Source organism: Leucoraja erinacea, chromosome 4 (genome assembly GCF_028641065.1).
Source record: "Leucoraja erinacea ecotype New England chromosome 4, Leri_hhj_1, whole genome shotgun sequence".
NCBI classification, from domain to species: domain Eukaryota; kingdom Metazoa; phylum Chordata; class Chondrichthyes; order Rajiformes; family Rajidae; genus Leucoraja; species Leucoraja erinaceus.
In genome coordinates, this window is record NC_073380.1 from 44,191,818 (window position 1) to 44,219,114 (window position 27,297).

The window sequence follows — 27,297 nt, forward strand, 5'->3', positions numbered from 1 at the left end:
TAACTCTTGTGGTGAAGAAGGATTTCTAGATATATATTTTCTCTAAGAAACAGAGCCTGTTCTAATTCCATTTAAATATTCTAAATTCACATCTACTGCATCTTTAAATTAGTTCTGTTCTAGAATGTTAAGAATTTTACGTGCGACCTGTTCATGCATAGTACACTTTGGGAAATTGGACACAAAATGCTGAAGTAACTCAGCGGGATACGCAGCATCTCTGGACAGAACTAATGGATGACGTTTCGAGTCAAGACCCTTCAGACCTCAAACATCACCCATTCCTTCTCTCCAGAGATGCTGACTTTCCCTCGGAGTTACTCAAGCATTTTATGTCTTTCTTTGGTTTAAACCAGCATCAGCAGTTCCTACATACTTTGGGAAATTATTCAGTGGTTCTTGTACTTTTATGAGATAACCGAGCATGTGGAGGTTTGACATTTACGTTTCAATCATGAGTACTATGTTTGTGAACAGTGGACTTCAACTCGGCCGATCCTTCATCGGGAGAGGATTGTCCTCTCCTGGAGCAATAACAACATTTGAAAATGTAGACATAACTTTATTCTCCCTAAATGCTCCAAATATCACCATAGTGTTTCCTGGCGCCACCTTTGATAGTAAGATGTTCTTTTGTAAGTGAACGTATGTGTGTAATATCCACTCAATAAAAGTGTCTCAAAAGTTATTGGAAACTGCCAGTTTCTACCAGGGTGATGTTTGGAGAGAATGTTTGTACTAAAATCAAAATTTGGGACCAAACATACATTTTATGTGCACTGAATGTATCATTCTAATTCTCATGAGACATAATTTGCATTAGAATATATCGTCCATCAAAATGTACCCACCACCACTATATCTTTGACTAAAATGCAGGCCTGTACGAAGCTTTTCAAAAAGGTGGGTGCCATGACAGGATTACAAAAATTTTATGTGAAATAATGTGCACACAGCGCACATCACAAGTGGGAAGCCCCTCGCTTCCGGGTTCCAGGGCCCGCTTAAGTGCCTGGGGTTTAGATGCTCAATGGTGCATCTTATTTTGGAGCATTTTTGCACCAAATTTGTGACCAATATTTCAGAAATAATTTTGGTTAAGTCAAGAGTAATGAGTGGGTGGAATGGGTTGATTTTATATCTTAGTATACATTTTTTTTTAAATCAAGAATTGTTGTCCTTGTTTTAATAATCAAGTTGTACTGTTGTAAAATGTTATGTAAAATGTTATAAAGGAGCAAGCAAAAACTGCAAATAAAATACTGTAAGTTTTTGCAGTAAAGAAAACCTTTTTTTAGAAAATGTTTTGTGTGTTGATTTGATTGCCTGTTACTGTTAGACTGTGTTAGTGTGTGCAGTGCACCTTTATTGGTCCTCCTGACCTATCAATTTCACATCACATCAACTTCAACATGAAATAGTGATGTGAATACAACATTTAGTTCGACTTCAATTTCCATCATGAAAAGTGAAGTCAAACTATATGGTGCATTTACATTACTATGACTGCTTTCAAACTAATCTATTTTACTGTCATACTATTATAACAAATTCTAGATCCATGATGACTCATAAACAAGATAATAAATCACATTTTGAATTCTCAAACACAATGTGATTGTGAATAATTGCAGAGCTGCCAAGTTTCACTGAGCATTTCTGTATTTTGATGGCTAAAATTTAGTATTTTGTTGGGGAAATTGGTATTTCTCACATAAATGCAATAGAACGTACTATACAGAAACTGGATTTTTGAAAATCAGTATTTTGCATGCAACCTCATGTATTCCCAAATATTGGTATGGAATATTGAAAATATTCATTATGTGTGAAACTGTGATTGTGAAACCATTTTTGAAATGTGAATTTATAATTCTTGATTTTGATTCAATAACATAAAAATATATAATAACATAACAAATTTCACAATTCATCATATAGTTTACCAAACAATCAAACATGCTGGCATGGTGCTGCATAATCATTCAGGTGCTCCTGGTAAATGTCACATAAAGGTGAGTAGCAAGGTAAGTAGAATTTTAAAGAATCACCCAGTGTTACTATTGTTGAGCCACGCTGACGAGCATGACTGGAATTAGTTCTTAGTTCACTGTCACTCAGCACTCAGCATGCTGGCATGATGCTGCAAAATCATTCAGGTGCTCTTGAATGTATATTGCCATTTACTGCTACTTCTACTAATGCAAAGGCATTTGTTGGCCTTAGCCTATATGCCATCCCTGGTTCCACAAATATAGCACCTCAGACCAGTTTATCCAGCATGGCAGTCCTCAGTTTGTTAATGCTGTCAAAGCATATTTCGTTTTGCAGTACACTGATGTAGGTGGCCCTACTTCTATCTCTTCTTGCAGTGCCCCGTTTGGTCTCCCAAAGTGTGACTTTATCTTTAATGGCAGTCCTCAGTTCGATAACGCTGTCGAAGGCCTGTGTATTTCCGCAACTAGTACACTGATGTAGGTGGCCCGACTTCTACCTCTTCTTGCAGTGTCCTGTTTGGGCTCCCAAAGTGTGAGGGGATTAGCAGACAGTTCAGGGTTCCTCTCACAGACTTGGACAACAATCTTGGCAGACCAGCATATATTGCCATTTAGCCATCAATCACATTTTCCAGTTCCATTTTCCGAGAATGTAACTGTGCAAACCTAGTCACGACTTTGTCCAAGTTATGGGCAAAGTCATAGTGAATGTGGATTAAGGTGATTGCAGGCAGCCTGTCATTGCTCATGGAAGTCCTGGTCTTTGCTTCTTTGCGGATGTGAAGACGTGTTGGTCCTCGTTGGCAGGATCAAAGTAAGAATCCGAGCGAGATTGCACCCACTGCAAGCATGCCGCCTGAGGCAAGCATCTCTCTTCCGCTCAGGTTCATGTCCAAGGGTCCCGGCTACCTCCGCAGTCAAATGGAGGCGGGCAGGCGGGGTCGGCAGAGTGCCGTGGAGAGACTGGCTGCCGACAAGGACAAGTACTTGAAGAGCCAGACAGCAAAGGGGTGCAAAGTGGAGCCCAATGGTTTGGGCAGCTCTGCCTCCGAGGAAGGCAGCGGCAGGGGGGCCAGCAGCAAAACGAAGACTTACCTGGCCTCCGGCAGCCCCCAGCAGAGCGGGCTGCTGGGGCTCCCGCCTGACATTTTGTGCCGCTCCAGCTCCAAGACTCGCTGGTCATGTGCTGACAAAAGTGTGAGTTAGTGTGGGGAGCGGCAGCCACCAGCAGCGGCCGCAGTTTCAAGGGCGGTGGCAGCCTTGTCCGGCGGCTGCTACCTGGCTCTAGCAGCCGGGGGAGACAAGCAGCAGGGGGCCGGCAACGAGAGCAGCAACGTCAGAAGGGGGAGAATTAGCAGAGGGTACAGAGGCTGCAGCACCCCAGAGTTCACAAGTACCCACACCAGCAGCACTCCAGGGAGAAACAGCAGCCTCGCCAGCAACACCCCAGGGTGCACAACTAGACCAGCAGAACCCAAAGGTGCACAAGTAACCGCTCCAGCAACACCCCAGGAAGCACCAGTCGCCACGCCAGCAACATCCCAGGGTGCACACGTAACCACGCCAGCAACACCCCAGGGTGCACAAGTAACTACACCAGCAGCACCCCAGGAAGCACCAGTCGCCACGCCAGCAACATCCCAGGGTGCACACGTAACCACGCCAGCAGCATCCCAGGGTGCACACGTAACCACGCCAGCAGTGCCACGAGAAGCAGCAGAAGGTCGCCCCAAGGAGCCGCTCAAGCGGCGGGTTGGTGAAGGCGGATTGCAGCGCTCACACTCCGACCGCAGCTGCCGCTTCTCCCAAGCCTGCTAAGGCTTGGACAGTTTCTTCGAGCACTGTGGACTCAAGCCTGACGTGATCGAGAATCTGGCCAGGGAAAAGTTTGCCACCGACGTCGCCTTCGAAAGCCTTGCCCTCAAGTTTGGCAGCGTGAAAGGCCTGTCCCACTTGGGCGACATTTCCGGCGACAGCCTGAAAAGAGGTTGTCGCGTTGTGGTCGGGTCGTGATGCGGCCTGATGCGTGTTGACGCATGTAGTGACACGCGGTGACTCCCTGTCACCTCTGGATTTTGGAATGTTCAAAATCCAGGGGCGACATCTGGGTGTCTCATCATGTCATGCACCCTGTCACACGCTGACGTATGCTGTCCTGTGGGTGACCCCTGGTTAGGGTTAGGGTTGGGGTTAGGGACCACAGATGGGCTGTAAAATATTCTTCCATTAATGCATGGATTTTAAACATTAATATATTAAAATTAATACAATAAAATCAATTGTGCAAATGAAAAGATGTCTGTCCAGATTTTTTTACAGATGGTCCAGATCCAATCACCTTCTCTAACTTTTCACAGGGATGGATTCAGTGAGTGTAGATTGAACTCCCTTCTCCCCTCCACTTCCCTCCTCCTGCCCCAATCCATCCGTCTCCACTCCTCCCCTACACTTCTCCTCCCACCTTCTTCCCTTCCCCCTGCTTCACTCTTATCCCCCTTCTCCACTACCCAGCGCTCTCACTTAACTTTTTTTCCCTGTTGCCAGCCGGGCAACCTTGGCAGCTTTTTAAGTTGTCAAATAACAGTTTAGTTGGTCATTTAAGATGGTTTGCAATAATGTGCTCGGACGAAGTGCGTAGTTACCAGTCGGAATTATGCTCAATGAAGCATTCACATATTATTTCTGCTTCAAATAATCCCAAACTAAATTTATCCACCAATCAATACATGATATATACCACAATGACATGCAGCAAAATCATAATTCAGTATCTCAACTCTTTTTACACGTTGCAATGAATGCAATTTCTATTATTTCTTTCCACTTCCAAACAAAAATGTGGTTGGATTATTCAACGTATGATCAACCTGTGTCAATAAATCCTGGACCATGGTAACATATATGCTTAACCATGCACACTACAGATTGATGCAAGCATGTTTTCTGTGAAGGACCGAAAATGATCATGACATGGCCATAGCATGGGTCGTTATTGCTATTGGTACAGAAACACTCTCGCTTCCCACATAATTTATCCACAACAAAATACACAGGTTGCAAGGAAATTTCTAAAGGCATTTTATGATAATAGATGTTAAAACCGACTATACCCATCTGACAGGTTAAACATTACACTAACTGACAAGAGATAGCCAAAGGACATCAAATGCAGCAAATGTTCTTTTGGCAACATGTATAAAGGTGTCAAAACGCCAAATTACCAGACATTCAGATTAGATGAATGTGTTGTGAACAGCAATGAAGATACCCAGTTTGTATGCACCAGATTAAAAAAAAACAATTGATAAATGCTGTTTCCATCAATTCCATTTCAGAATTAATGTTAAAATTACAACTGAAATATATCCTGACCAAATTTGTGATGTATATGACCAACTGTTGAAGTAAAACCTGGATAAATCCAACATATAGTTGTGAATGTTGCTCAATAAATAACTACAGTACTGATATTCCATATCAAGAGCATTGATTTGCCGTTAAAATGAATTCTGTAATAACGTGTCAACGGTAGCAGTGACAATCGAACACTGCGGTTTTAATGTTTCACGTGTTCACAATTTAATGAATCCATCTTTATGGATTAAAACAAATAATAACATTGGGAATTAAAACACATTTGACTGCATTCCATTATCAAACATTGTCAATGTTCGCTCTGAAGACATTTCCAGCGCAGGGGGGGGGGGGGGGGGGGGGGGGGGGGGGGGGGTGGTGAATCAGTGCGGGATGGATGGATTTACGCAGGGGAATTAGTGCGTGTTGGTTGGAGTAGGTAAAATTGTGAGGGGAGAGCGCGGGGGATGTCAGTGGGGGAGTACCGGATGTCTGGGGGGGAATCAGTACAGGATAGATGGGGCGGATCAGTACAGGATGAATGGGGGTGGGTCAGTACAGTGTGGATTGGGGGGTCTGTGCAGGACGAATGGGGGATCAGTACAGGATGAATGGGGGGAGCAGTGCAGGATGAAGGGGGGGAGTCAGTACAGGATGAATTGGGTGACCAGTGTAGAATGGATGGGGGGGGGGGAGGTGGGGTGCGGGGGGGGTGGCAGGAGAATCAATGCGAGGTGGATAGGGAGATCAGTGCGGGATGAATAGATGAGGGGTGGTAGATGGGGAGGGGAGCACAGGGGATGTCAGTGAGGACTGAATAGAGGCAGGAATGGGGATCAGTGTGGCATGCAGTGGAGGGGTCCCAGGACAAGGGGGGTGGAGGGGGGCGTACAAGAGAGAGAGAGAGAGAGAGAGAGAGGGGAAGTGGCATAGGAGGTGGTGAGGAAGAAAGGTCAGCGCTCCACGGCCAACACCGGCATCAGCTGTCTTGGCCGTCCCTGTCCATCGCTAAGTGCCACTGCCAAAGTGGGAAGCAGTTGGGATCTCCTCGCCACCGCCTCCCCTCTTCCGCCAGCCAACAGGAAGGAGCGGGACCGAGGTGCTTCAGATGGCGGAAGGGGGCCTCCCCCTTCTTTCCTCCCTCCCTCCCAGCCTCAGCTTGCAGGATGGTTTGTTTTGAAAGCGGTTATCGCCGTTGACGGAGTGGCACTCAGCGGCCACTATTAGGGCGGGCAGGGTGCAGGAGGAGGTGGAGCCGCCGTCGCCACTGCTGCTGCTGTGCGAGGCCCGTCATTCACTCCTACCCCCAGTCACCCCGCACTACAGTCGTCGCTGCCGCCGATCAGAAACGGCACTTATTCCTTTTCTCCAGAGATACTGCCTGACCCGCTGAGTTACAGCAGTTTTTTGTGTCTATCTTTGATATAAACCAGTATCCAGTGTCAAGCCGGGCAAAATGACACAGATTTTAGGTTGCCCGGCGGGACTTTAGGTAGCCATTGCGAGCCCTGCTCCCTCCCCTCCCTTCACACCCCGTTCTCCCCTCTCCCTTCCTTCTCCCATTCTCCAAACCCCCCCCCCCCACTTTCCCCGACATCCCCCATTTGTGGACCCAGCCTGTGACAGCTCGATCCCACTAATAGTACTGCACAAAGGCCACATCATCTGTTTTAGTAACATTGATTATGGGATAAATGCAGACTTTGGGAACAACACCCCCCACCTCCGCCCCAATGCCTTGCTTCAAAATGGGTGGTGGGAATTTACACTCAGTGGCCAAAGCAGGTGGATGGCACTGGTACATTGACAGGATTGCTTGTACCCAGTTGAAAAGCCCACTGCCTCTGGGCGTTTGGACAGACCATTGGAAGCGAGATCTGCCTCTGGGACAACTCGTGGCCAACAGTTTAGTTCCCATGAGGACATTGGGGGTTCGAGACCAACCCCTGGGGCCCCTGTGTCACATTTAGTTCAGAGATGCAGTGCCCTTCGGCCCATCAAGTCCACACCCCTGCATACTATCACACACACGCCACGCTACTTATACCAAGCCTATCAACCTAGAGCTAGGGTTAGGATTTCCTCCTCCAAAGGTGCACAGATGTGTATAAATTGCCCCTAGCTTGTGTGGGATAGTGTGCGGAGGACTGCTGGTCGCAGGCTTGGGCTGGGTGGGGTGGGGGGGGGGGGGGGAAGCGAGGGGCCGTGGTGTGGGCGGGAAAGGCGAGGGTGGGGAGCGAGGGACTGGCGGGGGGGGGGGGGGGGGGGGGATGCGAGGGCGTGGCGGGGGGGAAAGAGAGGGCCCGCGGCGTGGGCCTGGCGGGGAGTGGGAAAGGCGAGGGGGAGGTGGGAAAGGCGAGGGTCGGGGGCGAGGGACAGGCAGGGGGGGGAGGTGATGTGGATCCGGCCGAAGCGCCGTCTGGTGTAGGGTCACGGCCGCTGCCAAGACTGGGTGCAGGCGACGGGGAAAACGGTCTTCCGCGGATGGGACCTGCTCCCTGGCCGGTAGGATGACTGACGGCGAGGCTACGATACCGCGGATGGAGCTGATGGACTGGGCGGGCATACATCGCAGCCCTCCCCCCCACCCACCCTGGGCCCGGAGAAATGGGAGCTCCTTTTTTTCCCCCAAATCATCCCGCGGGTCGGATTGGACCCTTCGTGGATAGTTTAACACCCCCGATATAAAACAAACAGATTCCCCCTCCCCGCAACGCAACGCAATATTTCACGATCCCACTCATCCAAACTAGGCCCGGGGCGTCGAGGCGAACCATTGAAAATGGTCGGTGATCTGATCCCGCCCACAGCGCATGCGTGGAGAGACAGCGTAATTTTGCGTCGCTTCTGCAAATTTGGTTACCAACTTCTCCCCATTGCGCAGGCACGGATGGTCGCAAATATTTTTTTTTCAAATCATCCCGCGGGCCGGAACCAGAATTTCCCGAATTTTGCGTAAATACCTTGAAAGTGGAAACACTGATTGCGCTCCAATTTTTTTTTTCCTCTGAATTTTTTTTACTCTGGAAAAAAAGGGGGGTGCGATCGCACCCAATGCACTCCCCCCTTCGGACGGCCATGAACATGTGCAGATTGCCCTTACAGTGTAGACAAAATTTTATATATTGCAGAATTTCTCACATTGTTTTTACATAAAGCTATCCTCCTTATGAATAATCCTATCCCAACTAATAGACCTGCTGGTCCTCCCTTGCCTGATGGAACAGACATATATTCATGTTCATGAATAATTTGATTATACCTGTATCAGTATAAACTTTGATCATTAAACCTTACGGTTTATGTTATAGTATTTCAGTTGGATATTTTAACATCCCATTGAGCTTATACACATTCTTAGTATTGTAGCACTTTACATTTGCATTAAAGTTAATCATTATGACCCATTTAGTTATGACTAACTAGTTAAGATGAACTTTTTAAGTAACACTAGACCAAGTGCAGACCCGTTGGGTCTGCTCCCCCAATGGTGTGATCCCCCAACCCAATATTCCACCATGCACCCGTCTCCTCCATTGGAACTGAGCCCGTTCCCAAATGTAAGATTGCAGCCCTCCCCTGCCTGCTGCAGCAGTGAAAAGCCTGCTGCAGCAGTGAAAAGGGGGGGGGGGGGGGAGGATTTGATTAAAAACATGTACTTCAACACGACAAAATGAAATGAGGAGCGGATACTTAGAAAGAAAAGCGAAATCTCTACCGAAATGGAAAATATCTCGGAGATTGAGCGTCTGGATTGGGCTTGGCAATGAATCAAAGGAAGAAATGCAGCCGGCAGCCGTACATGCAAATGAATCCATTCCGATTGGACATCTGCGAGCATCGGCCATTCCGATTGGACATCTGCGAGTATCGGGCACGAATCGAAAGGCAGGAAGGGATCCGTACTGCAGGCGGATGGACGGATTCGAGTTTTATATATATATAGATTATTGTAGTTTATAAGTTGCTTATTATTATCCCTAACGTCAGCTATTTTGGCACATTAGTAAATGTTACTGCTGTGCATTTAGTCTTTGAATTCAGGTTTCTGTAAGTTGGAAGCCATTACTGTCCTGTAAATGAGACAAAGAAATATGGCAAAAGACAATAGGTACAGGAGTAGGTCATTTGGCCCTTCGAGCCAGCACCGCCATTCAATGTGATCGTGGCTGATCATCCACAATCAGTACCCCTTTCCTGCCTTCTCCCCATATCCCCTGATTCTGCTATCTTTAAGAGCCCTATCTCGCTCTCTCTTGAAAGTATCCGGAGAACCGGCATCCACCGCCCTCTGAGGCAGAGAATTACACAGACTTACAACTCTCTGTGTGAAAAAGTGTTTCCTCATCTCTGATTGGATTACCCCTTATTCTTAAACTGTGGCCCCCGCTTCTGGACTCCCCCAACATCGGGAACATGTTTCCTGCCTCTAGCATTTCCAAACACTAAATAATCTCATATGTTTCAATAAGATCCCCTCTCAGCCTCCTAAATTCCAGAGTATACAAGCCCAGCTGCTCCATTCTCTAAGTATATGACAGTCCCGCCATCCCGGGAATTAACCTTGTAAACCTAATCTTCACTCCCTCAATAGCAAGAATGTCCTTCCTCAAATTTGGAGACCAAAACTGCACACAATACTCCAGGTGTGATCTCACTAGGGCTCTGTGCAACTGCAGAAGGACCTCTTTGCTCCTATACGCAACTCCTCTTATTATGAAGGCCAACATGCCATTTGCTTTCTTCACTGCCTGCTGTACCTGCATGCTTACTTTCATTGACCGATGAACAAGGACCCCCAGATCCCATTGTACTTCCCATTTTCCCAACTTGACACCATTTAGATATTAATCTGCCTTCCTGTTTTTGCAACCAAAGTGGATAACCTCACATTTATCCACATTAAACCGCCAAGGATCAGCCCACTCACCCAACCTGTCCAAATTACCCTGCATTCTCATAGCATCCTCCTCACAGTTCATACTGCCACCCAGCTCTGTGTCATCTGCAAATTTGCTAATCTTACTTCTAATCCCTTCATCTAAATCATTAACATATATTGTAAATAGCTGCGGTCCCAGCATCGAGCCTTGCGGTACCCCACTAGTCACTGCATGCCATTCTGAAAGGAATCTGTTAATCCCTACTCTTTGTTTCCTGTCTGCCAACCAATTTTCTATCCATATCAACACTCTACCCCCAATACCATGTATCCTAATTGTGCCCACTAATCCCCTATGTGGGACCTTATCAAAGGCTTTCTGAAAGTCCAGGTACCTTGTGCATTTTCCTAGTTACAGCCTCATAAAATTCCAGATTAGTCAAGCATGATTTCCCCTTCATAAATGCATGCTGACTCGAACCGATCCTGTTACTGCTATCCAAATGTGCTGCTATTTCATCTTTTATGATTGACTCCAGCATCTTCCCCATCACCGATGTCAGACTAACTGGTCTATAATTCCCTTTCTTTCTCCCGCCTTTCTTAAAAAGTGGGATAACATTAGCTATCCTCCAATCCTCAGGAACTCCAATCCACAGGAATCCATATGTACCTCTTTCCATTCCAATGTATTTCTTGTAATCCCAACTTGTGTGTGATGATTTACTTGTAATTTAAAATACATTTGTACAGAACTTATGTTTCATTCTTTTTGGGTGTACCAAATTTGCACAATAAAATTGGCCAAATGGCCAATACAACTTTCACAAAATTATTGCTCTTACCTTGTATTAAAATGAGATTGCACTGTTCCAAAATTAACTTCAACCAATTTAGTGCATTATGGACGTTTTTCTGCGCACCATTCCTGGAAAGGCATCAGTTCTTAAAGGTCTATTCCCTATTATAGTAAGATGGTAGCAGCACACATGATGGAGATGGATGACCGACGGGCTGTGATGATGGAGTTGAAGTTCAGACGAAGGAACAAGGTGCTGGTGCTTGTAGTAGATGCCGTATGCTGGGTTGTTGGGCGATGATGGACAAGGGATGCATTAGAGCAGCGGTTCTTAACCTGGGGGTCGTCTGGGGTTTTTCCGGTGGTCATGAAGCGGTCATAAATAACATATCAATTTGTTGAGCCCATTTTTAGGAACCTAACAAAGGCACATACCACACACAGTATTTTGTTCGCGTATGCGTGTACGTATACGCACACGAACTGTGTGTGTTGTGAACCATGTCTGCCAAGTGGCGCTCTCTTTATGCAGATGATCTGTTATTATTCATCTCTAACCCTGAGAAATCTATTCCGGCAATAGTAGCTCTACTTAATCAATTTAGTAGTTTTTCTGGTTATAAACTAAATCTTAGTAAGAGTGAGCTTTTTCCATTAAACAATCTAGTTTTGAATTATGGACAGTTTCCATTTAGATTGACTACCGAATGTTTTACTTATTTAGGCATTAAGATTACCAAGAAACACAAGGATTTATTTAAAGCCAATTTTACGCCTCTAATTGACCATATCAAACAACAGTTCATTAAATGGTCACCAATGTCCTCATCTTTACAGGCCGAATCAATGCTATTAAAATGTTTATCTTACCTAAATTTTTGTATTTATTTCAGATTATACCAATTTTTATTGCTAAATCTTTCTTTGATATTATTGACTCCAAAATGTCTTCATATATATGGCAGAATACAAATTCCAGACTAAGTAAAAAATGCTTACAGAAATCAAAAAACGACGGTGGTGTGGCACTGCCGAACCTTAGATTCTACTATTGGGCAGTTAATGCACGTTATCTAATGTTTTGGACAAAAGATTTAGAAGATACCCAATGCCCAGGATGGATAAATCTTGAACGTGATTCTATGCAAGGGCTATCATTGGCTTCTATTCTAGGGGCCTCGTTACCTTTTACAATTACGAGATTGAATAAATATACGACTAACCCAATAATAAGACAGACAGGTTTCAATTTCGTAAGTTCTTTGGATTGAATGATTTTATCTTATCGAGTCCTATCATATCTAATTTTTCCTTCCAACCTTCTAGTACTGATCAAGCCTTTCTGTTATGGAAGAGGAAGGGATTAGTAGTTTTTGGTGATTTGTTTTTGGATGGTTGTTTTATGTCTTTTGAACAACTCTCCAATAAATATAATCTACCTAACTCACATTTCTTTAGATATTTACAAACTGGACATTTTTTGAGGGCTACTCTACCCTTTTTTCCGTTACCACATGAAACCGAAATCTTGGAAAACATTTTACATTTGAACCCTTATCAGAAGGGTTTAATAACGACTATTTATGAGTTGATTTTGAAATTAAAAAAAGATACATTTGATAAAATTAAGAATGAAGTGCTCTTTCCCAGTCATTCTTAATTTTATCAAATGTATCTTTTTTAAATTTCAAAATCAACTCATAAATAATTGTTATTAAGCCCTTCTGATAAGGGTTCAAATTTCCCTATCTATAGAGAAATGGGAGAGGATTCTTCAATTAGTTAATACTTCCTCAATGTGTGCAAGACACGCTTTGATACAATTCAAGGTGGTTCACAGAGCTCATATGTCAAAAGATAAGTTAGCTCGTTTTTATCCTACCTGTGACAGATGTAATTCTGAAGTGGCCTCATTGACTCATATGTTTTGGTCCTGCCCACTTTTCAAAAATTATTGGAAATACATTTTTTTGATACTATTTCTGTAGTTTTAGGTATTGATTTACAACCTCATCCTATTACTACAATTTTTGGGCTACCAATGTTAGATTTTATTCATCTGTCCCATTCCGCCCATCGGCTGATTGCTTTTACCACATTAATTGCCAGAAGATCTATTTTATTTCAATGGAAAGACTCTAATCCTCCGACCACACTCCATTGGTACTCTGAAACAATATCATGTTTAAATTTAGAAAAAATTAGGAGTGACATTGTTGAACCCTTGGTTAAATTTGATAGAACTTGGGGAAGATTTATTCAGCTTTTTCATGCGACATAAATTGTCCCCTCTCCAACTGTTATAATAATTATTTTACCTTTATACGGTGGAACGGACTTGACGACAAACAGGGACTTAAATTGTTGAAATTCTTTGCAGCCCAGATTCTGTTTTGCTTTTTTTTTTAGTTTTTTTTTTTTTTTTTTTTTTTTCTTTTTTTCCTTTCTTTTTTTTCTTTTTATCTTTTTATCTTTTTGTTTTATACGCATGTTCTCTTTTAAACACTTAACTATATTTACATAGACTGAGAGGTCTATATTCAATGTGTATTTTGACACTGGACTCATATTTAGGTTATACCTGTTATTAATGTAACCCTGATCCCTATGTATCAATATCATTGTTATGTTTATCTTTTTTTTTGTCTTGTTTTTGCTTTTGAAAAAAAACGAATAAAATGATTTTTTTAAAAAGAAGCGCACATATACTGAAGCATTTCTCAAGTTCGGCTTCTCATGCATTGTTCAAAAATCCGTGGTCAAGCCACAATGTGTTATCTGTGCCAAGGTTTTGAGCCGCAAGAGCATGAAGCCTAGAAAACTGAAGATCCATTTGGAGTCTTGTCAAAGCGACCTGGAGGGGAAGGGCGTGGACTTTTTTCAAACAAATAGCCGCACTCAAGGGTTCCTGTATTGATTCGACGGGCCACTGCGCTCGTCATAATGAAGCAGCACTGGAGGCTTCATACCGGATTGCTTATCGAATCTGTTGACTCGTCCAATTGCAGTGCTCGTCCACTGGACTGCTCTTCACAGCACAGTCGAATCACACAGACTAAGTAACCTCACACTATCGGTGAAGAGCTTATCAAGCCATGTCTTCTGGAAGCAGCGAAGCTGGTGCTGGGGGAACAGCAGTCAAACAAGTTCAGGCAGATTTCCCTTTCATATGACACAGTCAAAAGTCGAATCTCGGATATGAGTAATGATATTCTGCTGTAAGTAGTGAGCGCTGTGAAGAGCAGTCCAGTGGACGAGCACTGCAATTGGACGAGTCAACAGATTCGTGCCTCATGTTCCCAACTGCTAGTCTACGTTCGTTACCTCGATGGAGAAGCCATGAAGGCGGAGTACCTGTTTTTGGAGCCAATGGCCATTACCAGTCAGGGAGAAGATCTGTTCAGAATGCTGGAAGCCGTCATCAAACATGAGCTTGGCTGGGAACAACTTGTCGGGGTGTGTACAGCTGGGGCACCTTCCGTGGTCGGGTGCAGATCCGGCTTCAAAGCCTTCGTGAAGGATGTCGCTCCCCATGTCTCCTTCACCCACTGCATGATTTAGCAATGAAGACTCTCCCTGGTCTTCGAGAAGTGCTTTCAGATGTGGTGAAGATTGTGAACAACATCCGAGGGAGCGCTAAAACCTCAGGAAGCATCAAAGCGATGCGTGAAGAAATGGGCACCGATTTCACTGTTCTGATATTCCACACAGAGGTGCACTGGCTTTCGCGTGATAAAGTTCTCAATCGTGTGATTCAACTTCGAGATGAAATAGCGCTGTTCTTGGAGAGAGGGTGCACCGAGAAGGAGAATCAGCTTCATGAAAAGACGCAGGATGAACTGTTCGTGATGAAGGTTGCTTACTTGGCTGACTTCTTTGCCGAGGTGAATTCTTTGAACCTGTCACTTCAAAGAAACCTCTCAATGCTACACATGGCTCGTGACAAAGTGGCAGCGTTCAGGAGGAAGATTCACCTTTACCACAAAAGAATCCAGACGGTGACACGACTGTCTTCCCTGAGATGATGACTTTTCTGGATGCTACGCCAGATGCTGGATTCCACTTCCACGAGGAGATCTCAACCCACCTTCTGGCAATTAGTGAAGCCTTCAAACGTTACTTCGTGGTGAGTGGATCGTCCGACCCTTTTCCATTGAAGATGGTGCCATCAGTGATACTGACTGCAAAGGTTGAATTTTACCGAATTCGTTAAGATTCGCAGCTCAAGAGTGACTTCATGGAACAAGAGCTCGCCACGTTTTGGCTGAAAGTGAAGGACTGTTCTGTTCTTTCAAAGAGGTCCCTGACCCTATTGGCCCAGTCCCTCTCAACCTATCGCTGTGAGGCTGGATTCTCAACCATGGTAACTGAAAACGAAGGCACGCATTAGGCTTGTGATGGACGCTGACATGATGTGCTGCCTGTCGAGCATTCGTCCTATTTTTTATTGCCTAATGGCTGCGAAACAATTTCAGCCATCCCATTGACTGAGTATTGGCAGACATGTTTTAATAAATCGGAGGTAGACAAAAATGCTGGAGAAACTCAGCCAGTGAGGCAGCATCTGTGGAGAGAAGGAAATAGGCAACAGTTCGGGTCAAAACCCTTCTTCAGACTTAACAAATCAGGCTCTTTTTTTTTCAATTTTTGTTTCGGGGGGTCACGGTACTGACCAAGAATGTCTGATGGGGTCATGGGTCCAAAAAGGTTAAAAACCACTGTATTAGAGTCTCAATACAAAGTGTATGGTAATAGGTGGCTAACATGCTGTTTGCCTGCAGTGGGAATGGCCAAACCATGGGGAAATGCCAAATAAATTAGTAATGTTACATCAAAATACGAGGCGATGAGTAACTTAGCCAGCCAGGCAAATGTGTGGAGAAAACGGACAGTTGCTGTTTCGGGTCTAAACCCTTCTTCGGACTTAAGGTTCTTCATTGGTTGTAAAATGCCTCAGAACATTGAGATGTGAAAATAATTATATTAAGATGTTTGCGTATATAAATATGTTTACATCTTTATAATCCTTAAAGGAAATTTATGTTTTTTTTTTTATTGAAATTAGGTCATCTTTGTTTAGTCTTCTAGTTTTGGGACTACACTTATTCTCTCAATTGGCATGATGCCACAAACTGATATTATATTTGACTTCAAATGGAGCATTAATCATCAGCGGCCCTGTTATGTGTTTTTGGATGTTTCATGTTATTGTTTTACTTTATTTTACAAGAAGTAGCTTGCTTCTGGTCTTGCTGATTTTTAAGGTCTTGCTTAAACATTATTCTGTAATTTTCTGTCTGCAAAGGAACAGTAATTCTAATTTCCTTATTTCCATTAGCAAATGACAGATTTTACAATCATATGAGAACATAGAATTCACAATAGAACACAGGGACAGCCTTTCAGCTGCCTTATTTTTTCTACCAAAGAAATAACTCTCCAGAACCTATGCAGCTTTGGAAGATGGCAGCCAGTATATTCACTATCTCCATAACTATCTATATTACTAAATCTCTGATCTTGACCGCTTTTGGCCTACTATGCTGCGATTTCCGACAGAACGCCGCCACCTATGGCCATCATTTTTGGCCACCTCGCACAGAGCCCCCCTCCGCCTTACGGGTGCGGAGGATTTTCCCCATCGATGACAAATCAGAGAGATATTAATGTTTTTAAAAAATTCACCATTCTCTCTGCTGCCCCTGCTGGAGGGAGGGGGAGGGACTATAAAACCAGGAAGTGCTGTGCCTCACTCAGTCCCTGCAAGATGGATGAAACCAAGGGTCACGTCTCTCAGAGCTCTGAACAAATGTCTACACAACTGTGAGTACCCTTAATGTGGTTTGAAAATGAAAATATGGTTAGTTTGAAGTAAAAAGGCACTGCCTGCAAATGGTTGTTTGGGTACTTTGGCTTGAAGTTGAAAGGCACTACTTACTGAAAATGGTGGCTTGGGTGTTTTATTTGAAGTTGAAAGGCACTACTAACTGCACATGGCAGCTTTGGTGCTTTGGCTTGGGTGTTTTGCTTGAAGTTGAAAGGCACTACTTACTGCACATGGTGGCTTGGGTGCTTTGGCTTGAAGTTGAAAAGCACTACTTGCTGCAAATGATGGCTTGTGTGCTTTGGCTTGAAGTTGAATGGCACTACTTACGGAAAATGGTGGATTGGATGCTTTGGCTTGAAATTGAAAGGCACTACTTACTGAAATTGAAAGGCATTACTTACTGCAAATGGTGGCTTGGGTGCTTTGGCTTGAAGTTGAAAGGCACTACTTACTGCAAATGGTGGCTTGGGTGCTTTGGCTTGAGGTTGAAAGGCATTACTTACTGCAAATGGTGGCTTGGGTGCTTGGCTTGAAATTGAAAGGAACTACATACTGCAAATGGTGGCTTGGGTGCTTTAGCTTGAGGTTGAAAGGCACGACTTAATGCAAATGGTGGCTTGGGTGCTTTGGCTTGAAGTTGAAAGTCACTACTTACTGCAAATGGTGACTTGGGTGCTTTGGTTGAAGTTGAAAGGCACTACTTACTGCAAATAGTGGCTTGGAGCATTGTTTTGAAGTTTTAAAAAAATCACCATTCTCTCTGCTGCCCCTGCTGGAGGGAGGGGAAGGGACTATAAAACCAGGAAGTGGTGTGCCTCACTCACTCTTTGCAAGATGGATGAAGCCAAGGGTCACGTCTCTCTGAGCTCTGAATGACTGAACAAATGTCTACACAACTGTGAGTGCCCTTAATGTGGTTTGAAAATGAAAACGTTTTTTTTAAGTAAAAAGGCACTGCCTGCAAATGGTTGTTTTGGGTGCTTTGGCTTGAATTTGAAAGGCACTACTTACTGCAAATGGTGGCTTGGGAGCTTTGGTTTAAAGTTGAAAGGCATTACTTACTGCAAATGGTGGCATGAAGTTGAAAGGCACTACTTACTGCAAATGGTGGCTTGGGTGCTTTGGCTTGAAGTTGAAAGGCACTACTTCCTGAAAATGATGGTTTGGGAGCTTTGGCTTGAAGTTTTAAAAAAATCACCATTTTCTCTGCTGCCCCTGCTGGAGGGAGGGGAAGGGACTATAAAACCAGGAAGTGGTGTGCTTCACTCACTCTCTGCAAGATGGATGAAGTCAAGGGTCACATCTCTCTGAGCTCTGAATAACACTGAACAAATGTCTACACAACTATAAGTACCCTTAATGTGGTTTGAAAATGAAAATATGTATTTTTTGAAGTAAAAAGGCACTGCCTGCAAATGGTTGTTTTGGGTGCTTTGGCTTGAAGTTGAAAGGCACTACTTACTGCAAATGGTGGCTTGGGAGCTTTGGCTTAAAGTTGAAAGGCACCACTTACCGCAAATGGTGGCTTGGGAGCTTTGGCTTGAAGTTGAAAGGCACTACTTACTGCAAATGGTGGCTTGGGTGTTTTACTTGTAGTTGAAAGGCACTACTTACTGCATATGGTGGCTTGGGTGCTTTGGCTTGAAGTTGAAAGGCACTACTTGCTGCAAATGGTGGCTTAGGTGCTTTGGCTTGAAGTTGAAAGGCACTATTTACTGCAAATGGTGGCTTGGGTGTTTTGCTTGAAGTTGAAAGGCACTAGTTACTGCAAATGGTGGCTTGGATGCGTTGGCTTGAAGTTGAAAGGCACTACTTACGGCAAATGGTGGCTTGGGTGCTTTGGCTTGAAGTTGAAAGGCACTACTTACTGCAAATGGTGGCTTGGGTGCTTTGGCTTGAGGTTGAAAGGCACTAACTGTAAATGGTGGCATGAAGTTGAAAGGCACTACTTACTGCAAATGGTGGCTTGGGTGGCTTGGCTTGAAGTTGAAAGGCACTATTTACTGCAAATGGTGGCTTGGGTGTTTTTCTTGAAGTTGAAATGCACTATTTACTGCAAATGGTGGCTTGGGAGCTTTGGTTTAAAGTTGAAAGGAACTACTTACTGAAAATGGTGGCTTGGGTGTTTTGGCTTGAAGTTGAAAGGCACTACCTACTGCAAATGGTGGCTAGGGTGTTTTGGCTTGAAGTTGAAAGGCACTACTTACTGCAAATGGTGCCTTGGGAGCTTTGGCTTGAAGTTTAAAAAAATCACCATTCTCTCTGCTGCCTCTGCTGGAGGGAGGGGGAGGGACTATAAAACCAGGAACTGGTGTGCCTCACTCACTCTCTGCAAGATGGATGAACCTAAGGGTCACATCTTTCTGAGCTCTGAATAACACTGAACAAATGTCCACACAACTGTGAGTACCCTTAATGTGGTTTGAAAATGAAAATATGGTTTGTTTGAAATAAAAAGGCACTGCCTGCAAATGCTTGTTTGGGTGCTTTGGCTTGAAGTTGAAAGGCATTACTTACTGCAAATGGTGGCTTGGGTGCTTTGGCTTGAGGTTGAAAGGCACTACTTACTGCAAATGGCGGCTTGGGTGATTTGGCTTGAAGTTAAAAGGCACTATTGCAAATGCACTTACTTCCTGTTTGCACTGTATATTGATTTTAGATAAAAACGCTACACTTACGGCTGTGATTTTTGGCCATCTTACTCCGTCCCCCCTCCGCTGAGCAGGTGCAGAGAATTATTTCCATCAATGAAAAATAAAAGTGTTATTAGTGTTTAAAAAATGTTGAGAATATCTCTCCTGTCAATCACGCCCTGAAAGCCACACCTTTTTCCGGTGGGAGGGGGAGGGGTTATAAAACCCGGAAGTGTGGGTGTGGCTCAGTCTCAGCATGATGGGGGAGGGAGAGGTCATGACTCTGTCTGAACTGTGAATCAACTGAACACACTGAATGTCTACTGAACTGTGAGTTTTGTGTTATGTGTGGTTTTATGGTGGTTTCGCCCTGCATGAAATGGTATGAAGCTGCATTTGAATTTGGTGGCCTTGGACCCTGCTTGAAGTGGGATAAAACGGGTCCCACTTAATCTAGTCTCCTACAAAATCTTAATGTACAGATTATCAGATCCAAGGGAAATAATTTCCTTTCATAGAACAGTACAGCATGGGAACAGGCTCTTCAGCCCACAATGTCTGCATCGAACTGGTGACAGATTAAACAAATCTCCTCTGTCCTCATGTGATGCATATCCATAACTGGCCAAGAAAATTTTGAATGAGAAACAGATTCAACTGTTATTGAAAATATTTGGTGAATCGACGCCCACTGCATCAAAGTTTCTTCTTCTAGAAGACAACTGTTCCATGAAAAAGGATGCAGTTCCTGATATCTAATTAGATCTGCCTTATAAAACTTAAGATTTGGCCCCTGATCTGCCTAATGTAATTCTTTTGAATCCATACATCAGGATCTAGGCATCCTTGGCTAGCTCAACATTTATTGTGCATCTTTAATTGCCCTTGAGAAAGCTGTGGTGAGCTGGCCTCATCCACAGTGCAGTTAGAGTTGTGAGAAAACCAGAATAAATCCCAAACAGGGTATTACAATTTAATGAAAAGGCCAAATTGAGTTGTGTAGGAAGGAACTGACGATGCTGGTTTAAACCGAAGGTAGACACAAAACTCAGAGTAACTCAGCGGGACAGGCAGCATCTCTGGAGAGAAGGAATGAATGATGATTCTGGTCAAGACCCTTCTTCAGGCTGACGTTTCTTTTTTTCCTTGTCTTCATATTCTTGTATGGTCTGGCTCATGTAACTGCCCTAAAAAGGCACAGGAATTAGGGATAATTGCCCTCTTGCAGATTGGAAACATGATAATAATGTTTAACAGGATCTTAGAAATCACCATGTCCATAAGCAAACTGCTTATTTTAAAATAAACCCTAATATAATAAAATGCAGCATCCAAAGCAAATAATATAATTGCTGCTGAATTAATATTTCACTTAGGCAAGTTACAATGAAGGAACAGCAATATATTTCCAAGTCAGGATTGTTTGTGATTTGGAGGGAATGTTCAAGTGGACGCCTTGTCCTTAGTGGTAACATTTTAATGGATGCTGTGAATGAATGAATTAATGAATAAATGAATCTCTTTATTGTCATTGCACATGATACAACAACATTTAAAAGTCAATCCCAAGGTGCGATTCACACGAGCAATTTTAAATATATAAGAAAAGGTAAAAATATATACATATTAAAAAAAAAAATTACAGATAAATAACAATAGCAGCTGAGGTAGAACCATTCAGTTGAATGTGAGTGTTATTTCTTATTTTGCATTGTTAAGTTCACGTATGGCTATGGGGTAGAAGCTGTCTCTGAGTCTGTTTGTGCGAGTTTTGAAAGACCTGTACCGTCTGCCAGAGGGCAGCAGGTGGAACAGGTTGTGTCCAGGGTGGGAAGGGTCCTTCAGAATGTTGGCTGCCCTACCAAGGCAGCGAGAGCTGAAGATGTCCTTCAGGGAAGGCAGTGGGCAGCCAGTGATTTTTTTGTGCGGTGTTCATGACCCTTTGAAGGGCTCTCCTGTCTGCTGCAGAGCAGCAGGCATACCATGTGGTTATACAGTACGCCAGCACACTCTCGATGGAGCAGCGGTAGAAGGACACCAGCAGCTTCTCCTCCAGGTTGTTTTTCCTGAGGATCCTCAGAAAGTAGAGTCGCTGCTGGGCCATCTTGACTGCTGTGGTGGTGTTTGTAGTCCAGGAGAGATCCTCCGTAATTTGTGTGCCCAGGAATCTGAAGTCTGAGACCCTTTCCACACAGTCCCCATTGATGAATAGGGGTTTGGGGACTGCACTGTTCTTACGGAAGTCTATGATAATTTCCTTTGTTTTTGTGGTGTTTAGGATGAGGTTGCTGTCTGAACACCACGCTGCCAGTCTTTGGACTTCCTCCCTGTAGGCTGTCTCATCTCCTCCTGAGATACGTCCAACCGCAGTCGTGTCGTCCGCAAACTTGACGATGGTGTTGGTGGAGTGGGCGGGGGCACAATCGTGGGTGTAGAGGGCGTAGAGGAGGGGGCTCAACACACAGCCCTGTGGGGAGCCGGTGCTGAGTGTGATGGGGGTGGAGAGGTGATGGCCCAGTCTGACGGTCTGGGGGCGGTTAGACAGAAAGTCCTTGATCCAGAGGCAGATGGGTTGGGAGAGTCCTAAATCCATGAGTTTGGTGACCAGTCTGCTGGGGATGATGGTATTGAAGGCGGAGCTAAAGTCAATGAATAGCTCCCCTGGTGTTCGAGGTGGGTCAGTGCAGTGTGAAGAGCAGTGGCGATGGCATCCTCAGTGGACCTATTTGCTCTGTAGGCAAACTGGTGTGGATCGAAGGTGGGCGGGAGGCTGGCTTTGATGTGCTGCTGGACCAGCCTCTCGAAACACTTCATGATGACTGGTGTGAGAGCGACCGGTCGGTAGTCGTTAAGGCCGCTGATAACAGGCTTTTTTGATAGTGGGATGATTGTGGCAGAATTCAGGCACGGTGGGATGATGGATTTGGACAGGGACAGGTTGAAGATTTTCGTGAAGACCTCGGAGAGCTGGTCTGCACATTCCTTCAGAACCCTTCCTGTCACGCCATCCGGGCCGGCAGCCTTCCTCGGGTTCACCGCCCTGAGCACCCGCCTCACTTCATGCTCCTGCACAGTGAGGGTGTAGTTGTTGTTGTTAGGGGCTGGTGGGAGAATGGTGACGAACTCTTCTGGTTCTGCCTCGAAGTGAGCAAAGAAGCAGTTCAGCTCCTCTGCCAGTGAGGCGTCGCCGTCGGCCGTCGTGCTGTTGCTGGGCTTGTAGTTGGTGATGTGCTGGATGCCCTGCCACACCCGCCGTGGATCGTTGTTGTTAAAATGGTCCTCTATCTTCCTCTTGTGGGCCGCTTTGGCACCCCTGATGCCTTTCTTCAGGTTGGCTCTAGCAGCGCTGTACAGGGCTCTGTCGCCAGACCTGAAGGCGGTGTTGCGGTCCTTGAGGAGAGTTTGGACCTCTTTTGTCATCCACGGCTTCTGGTTGGGGCACACCCGGATGAGTTTGTAGACGGTGACGTTGTCAACACAGTTCTGGATGTAAAAGAGTACCGTGGATGTGTACTCCTCCAAGTCCTGATTTCCAAAAATGTCCCAGTTTGTCCTTTCAAAGCAGTCCTGTAGCTGTGAGGAAGCTCCTTCAGGCCAAGTTTTAACAGTCCTGGTGGTGGGTTGAGCTTTTCTCTGAATCTGTCAGAGTAGCCTTGGTAAACAACTGCAGTGCATTTTGTAGATGGTATTCATTTAAGCTATTGTCTGCTAGTGGTGTCGTGAATTAAAGTTTAGGGTAGTGGATGTGGTGCCAATCAAATTAGTTCCTTGTCCTTGATGACATCTAACTTTTTTGAGAGATGTTGAAACTACACACATCCACACAGATGGAGAGAATTCCATCACATTCCTGACTTGTATTTCACAGATGACATAATTCACCAAAGGATGACCAGCCTCTGATTTGGTTTTGTAACCTGCGTATTTATGTGTAGGAAGGAACTGCAGATTCTGGTTTAAACTGACCATAGACAGAAAAAGGTGACTTAACTCAGCGGGTCAGACAGCATCTTTGGAGAAAAGGAATGGGTGATGTTTTGGGTCGGATCTGAAGAAGGGTCTTGACCCAAATTGTAACCTATTCCTTTTCTCCAGCGATGCTGTCTGACCAGCTGAGTTACTCCAGCTTTTTGTGTCTATCTTTTGTATATTTATGTGGTTGGTCCATCTGAGTTTCTGAGTAATGGCAACCCTGAAATGTTGAAGGTGGATGACTCAGCAAAGTATATCATTGAATGTCAAGGGCAGGTGGTTAGATTCTCCTTTGTTGGAGATGATGCAGATGCTACTTGCCGTTTATCAGCTCATGGTTAAATTATATCTGGATCTTGCTTCATGCATGTATGAACTGTCATTTGCTCAGCAGTTGTAAAAGCACTGTGAAATCTTTAGCAAACGTGCCCACTTTTGATTTCCCTGAATTTAATCTTATGGTTGAAGGAAAGTGTTGGTGATGTAACTGAGTCATAGTGACTCACGCCAGCCCACACCAGCCAACATGCCTCAGCTACACTAGTCAAACCTGCCCAAGTTTGGTCCATATCCCTCCAAACCTGTCCTATCCAAGTACCTGTCTAACTATTTCTTAAAAGTTGGGATAGTCCCTATCTCAACTATCTCCTCTGGCAGTTTGTTCCATACACCCACAACCTTTGTGTAAAAAAAAAGTTACCCCTCAGATTCCTATTAAACCTTTTCACCTTCACTTTAAACCTATGTCCTCTGGTCCCTCGATTCACCTACTCTGGGTAAGAGACTGCATTTACCCGATCAGTTCCTCGCATGATTTTATACACCTCAATAAGAGGTATTGGTTTATTCTAGTTACATTGTACTGATGTAACCCAAAAATAAGCACCAATGTGTATGTTATTAGCAAATGCCATTTGATAGCACTATTGATGACATCTTCCATCTCTTCAGATTTTGACTGCATTATATTTCACCTGCACTTTGTGAACAGGGCATACCTGGACTGTGGTGGGCCAAATCACAAATAATTATGAGACGAAGCACAGGAAGGAGATACAGAACTTAGTGACATGGTGTGAGGGCAGTAACCTCTCCCTTAATGTCAGCAAGATATTGTCAGCAAGATGAAGGAACTAGTTATTGACTTTCAGAAGCATGGTGGAGTACATGCCCCATGCCCCATCAATGGTGTAGAAGCCGAACTGGGTGAGAGCTTACATTTCTTTTTTGGTAATAGATTAATATTACCTATGATCTGTCGTGGACCAACCACATTTTTGTGACAGCCTAGAAGGCGCACCAATGCCTCTACTTCCTGAGGAGACTGCGATCCATTGCTGCCAGCGATATTGACTTTATAGTCCATTATGGTATGCATGCCTTGCTACAATCTATGGGGGAAGACACAAAGTGCTGGAATAACTCAGCGGGTCAGGCAGCGTGTCTGGAGAACAGGGATAGGTGATGTTTTGGGTTGGAACCAGACTGATTGTATGGAGGTGAAGAAAGTTGGAAGAGAGGAGGGGCAGGACAACTTGGCAGGTAATAGGTTGATAAAAGTAAGGAGAGTTTTTTGAATGGCAGATGGTTGAACAAAGGCGAGAGATGAAAAGACAAAGTGTGAGACAAGGATTGAAGATTGTAAATTGTGATGCCAGAGAAAGGAATGTAGGTGGAGGGGAGGGGAGGGGAGGAAGATATGAGTCTAGTGTGGGCACAGGGGAGACGGGTGGGGGGAGAAGTGGAGAAGGGGGAGGGTGATGTAGTTACCTAACATTGGATAATTCAATGTTCATTACATTGGGTTGCAAGCTACCCAAGCAAAATATGAGGTGCTGTTCCTCCAGTTTGCCTGTGGCCTCACTCTGGCAATGGAAAAGGCCCAGGACAGAAAGGTCAGCATGGGAATGGGAGGAGTTAAAATGCTTAGTATGCCAGTGGGCTTTGACAGACCATGCATAAGTCTTTGGTGAAACATTTGGTGAAACATTTGCCGAGTCTATGCTTGGTCTCGCCAATGTGTAGGAGGCCATATTGGGACACCAGATGCAGTAGATGAGTTTAGAAGAGGTTCACGTGGACTTCTGTATTGCCAGGAAGGACTGCTTGGGTCCCGACCCAAAAGGTCACCCATCCGAGTTCTCCAGGGATGCTGCATGAGATGCTGAGTTACTCCAGCAATATGTCGCAGTATTTTAAACCAGCATCTGCAGTTCCTTGTTTCTACAATCTATGGATCATTGTCGTGGGACTCCAGCTTTGTGTGGAATTCCCTCTTCGCATTCCTAATGGCTCTGCGAAGGTCGTACATATAGTAGATTTCTTGTATCGCTCGGGATCGTTTGACTTGAATGCTGTAGACTGACTCCAGGATGGCGTATTGCCTCCCTGGTGGCAGGGTCCAGGGAGTCTCTGAGCAGCTGCAAATCATTCTTAAGGGAGAGAGAGAGCATCCAGATGTTGTTGAGCACATCGGTGCCAATGACATAGGATGGGAAAGGGTGAGGTCTTGCAGAGTAAATAAAGGAAGGAGGTTAAAAAACAGGACCTCGAGGGTGATAATCTATGGATTACACCCAGTGCCACGTGGCAGTAAGAGCAGGTTTAGTTTAGTTTAGAGACAGCAACGAAACAGTCCCTTCGCCCAACGAATCCGCGCCAACCAGTGATCGCCGCACGCTAGCACTGCCCTACACACACTAGGGACAATTTACAATTTTACCAAAGCCAAATAACCTACAAACCTGTACGTCTTTGGAGTGTGGGAGAAAACCGGAGCACTCACGCAGGTCACGGGGAGAACATCCAACCTCCGTACAGACAGCACCCGTAGTCAGGATTGAACCCGGGTCTCTGACTCTGTAAGGCAGCAACTCAGCCACTGCGCTCCTAAGGTATAGAAGGATCGATCAGATGAATACAATGCGGAAGTGCTGGTGCAAGGGGTAGGGCTCTAGTTTTTGGATCATTGGGATTTCAACGGGTTGCGTCTGAAGTGAAGGGAACCAATATTCTGGAAGGGAGATTGCTGGTGCCACACAAGAAGGCTTAAATTAGATTGATAGGGGAGGGTCCCAGAGCAGAATGAAGGCAGATGAGAAGTTGGGGGCAAACACTGTAGTCAAAGAGAATAAAATTAGCAGACTGGACAAGCAGGTGCACGGTGAAATGCGAGGAAAGATCCGTGGTTTAAACTATTTATTTCAGTGCTAGAGGCTTAACAAATAAGGTAGTTGAAATGAAGGTATGGATTGTTTTGGGGGACTGGAATATTATAGCCATAAGCAAAATATGGCTGAGGTGTGCAAGACTGGCAACTCAATGTTCCAGGGTATAAATGCTACAGGCCTGATAGAGATGGAAATAAGAGACGACAGTGGTTGCCTTTCTGATTAGGGAGGACATGATTCCAGTGCTCAGAGAGGATAATCCTGGGAGATCATCCAATGAGGCCATATGGGTAGAACTTAGACATAGAAGGGAATGATCATTTTGATTTGACTGTATTATAGACCCTCCAATATTTAGTATGAATTAGAGCAACAGATGTGCAGAGAGATTGCAGCTGCCTGTAAAAACAATAGGGTGATATATACTGAAAATTTTCAATTTCTCTAATATTGACTATGTGTCTCCCAGTTAAGAATTGACTGGGTTTTCCTAGTCCTAATGTAAAGGGGTGATCTTGAGGGGAATAGATGGGGTCAATGTCTTTCCCCCGTAGTAGGAGAATCAAGAACCAGAGGACATAGGTTTGTGAGAGAGGAAAGATTTAATAGGAACCTGTTTTACACAGAGGGTGGTGGGTATAGAATGAACTGCTAGAGGAGATA

At 44.6% G+C, this 27,297-nt stretch overlaps 1 pseudogene; it reads left to right on the forward strand.

Moving 5' to 3' along the window:
- The first annotated feature begins 1,967 nt into the window (after nt 1-1,967).
- Nucleotides 1,968-14,593, forward strand: LOC129696047 (protein FAM110C-like; annotated as a pseudogene).
- The last annotated feature ends 12,704 nt before the right edge of the window (nt 14,594-27,297 follow it).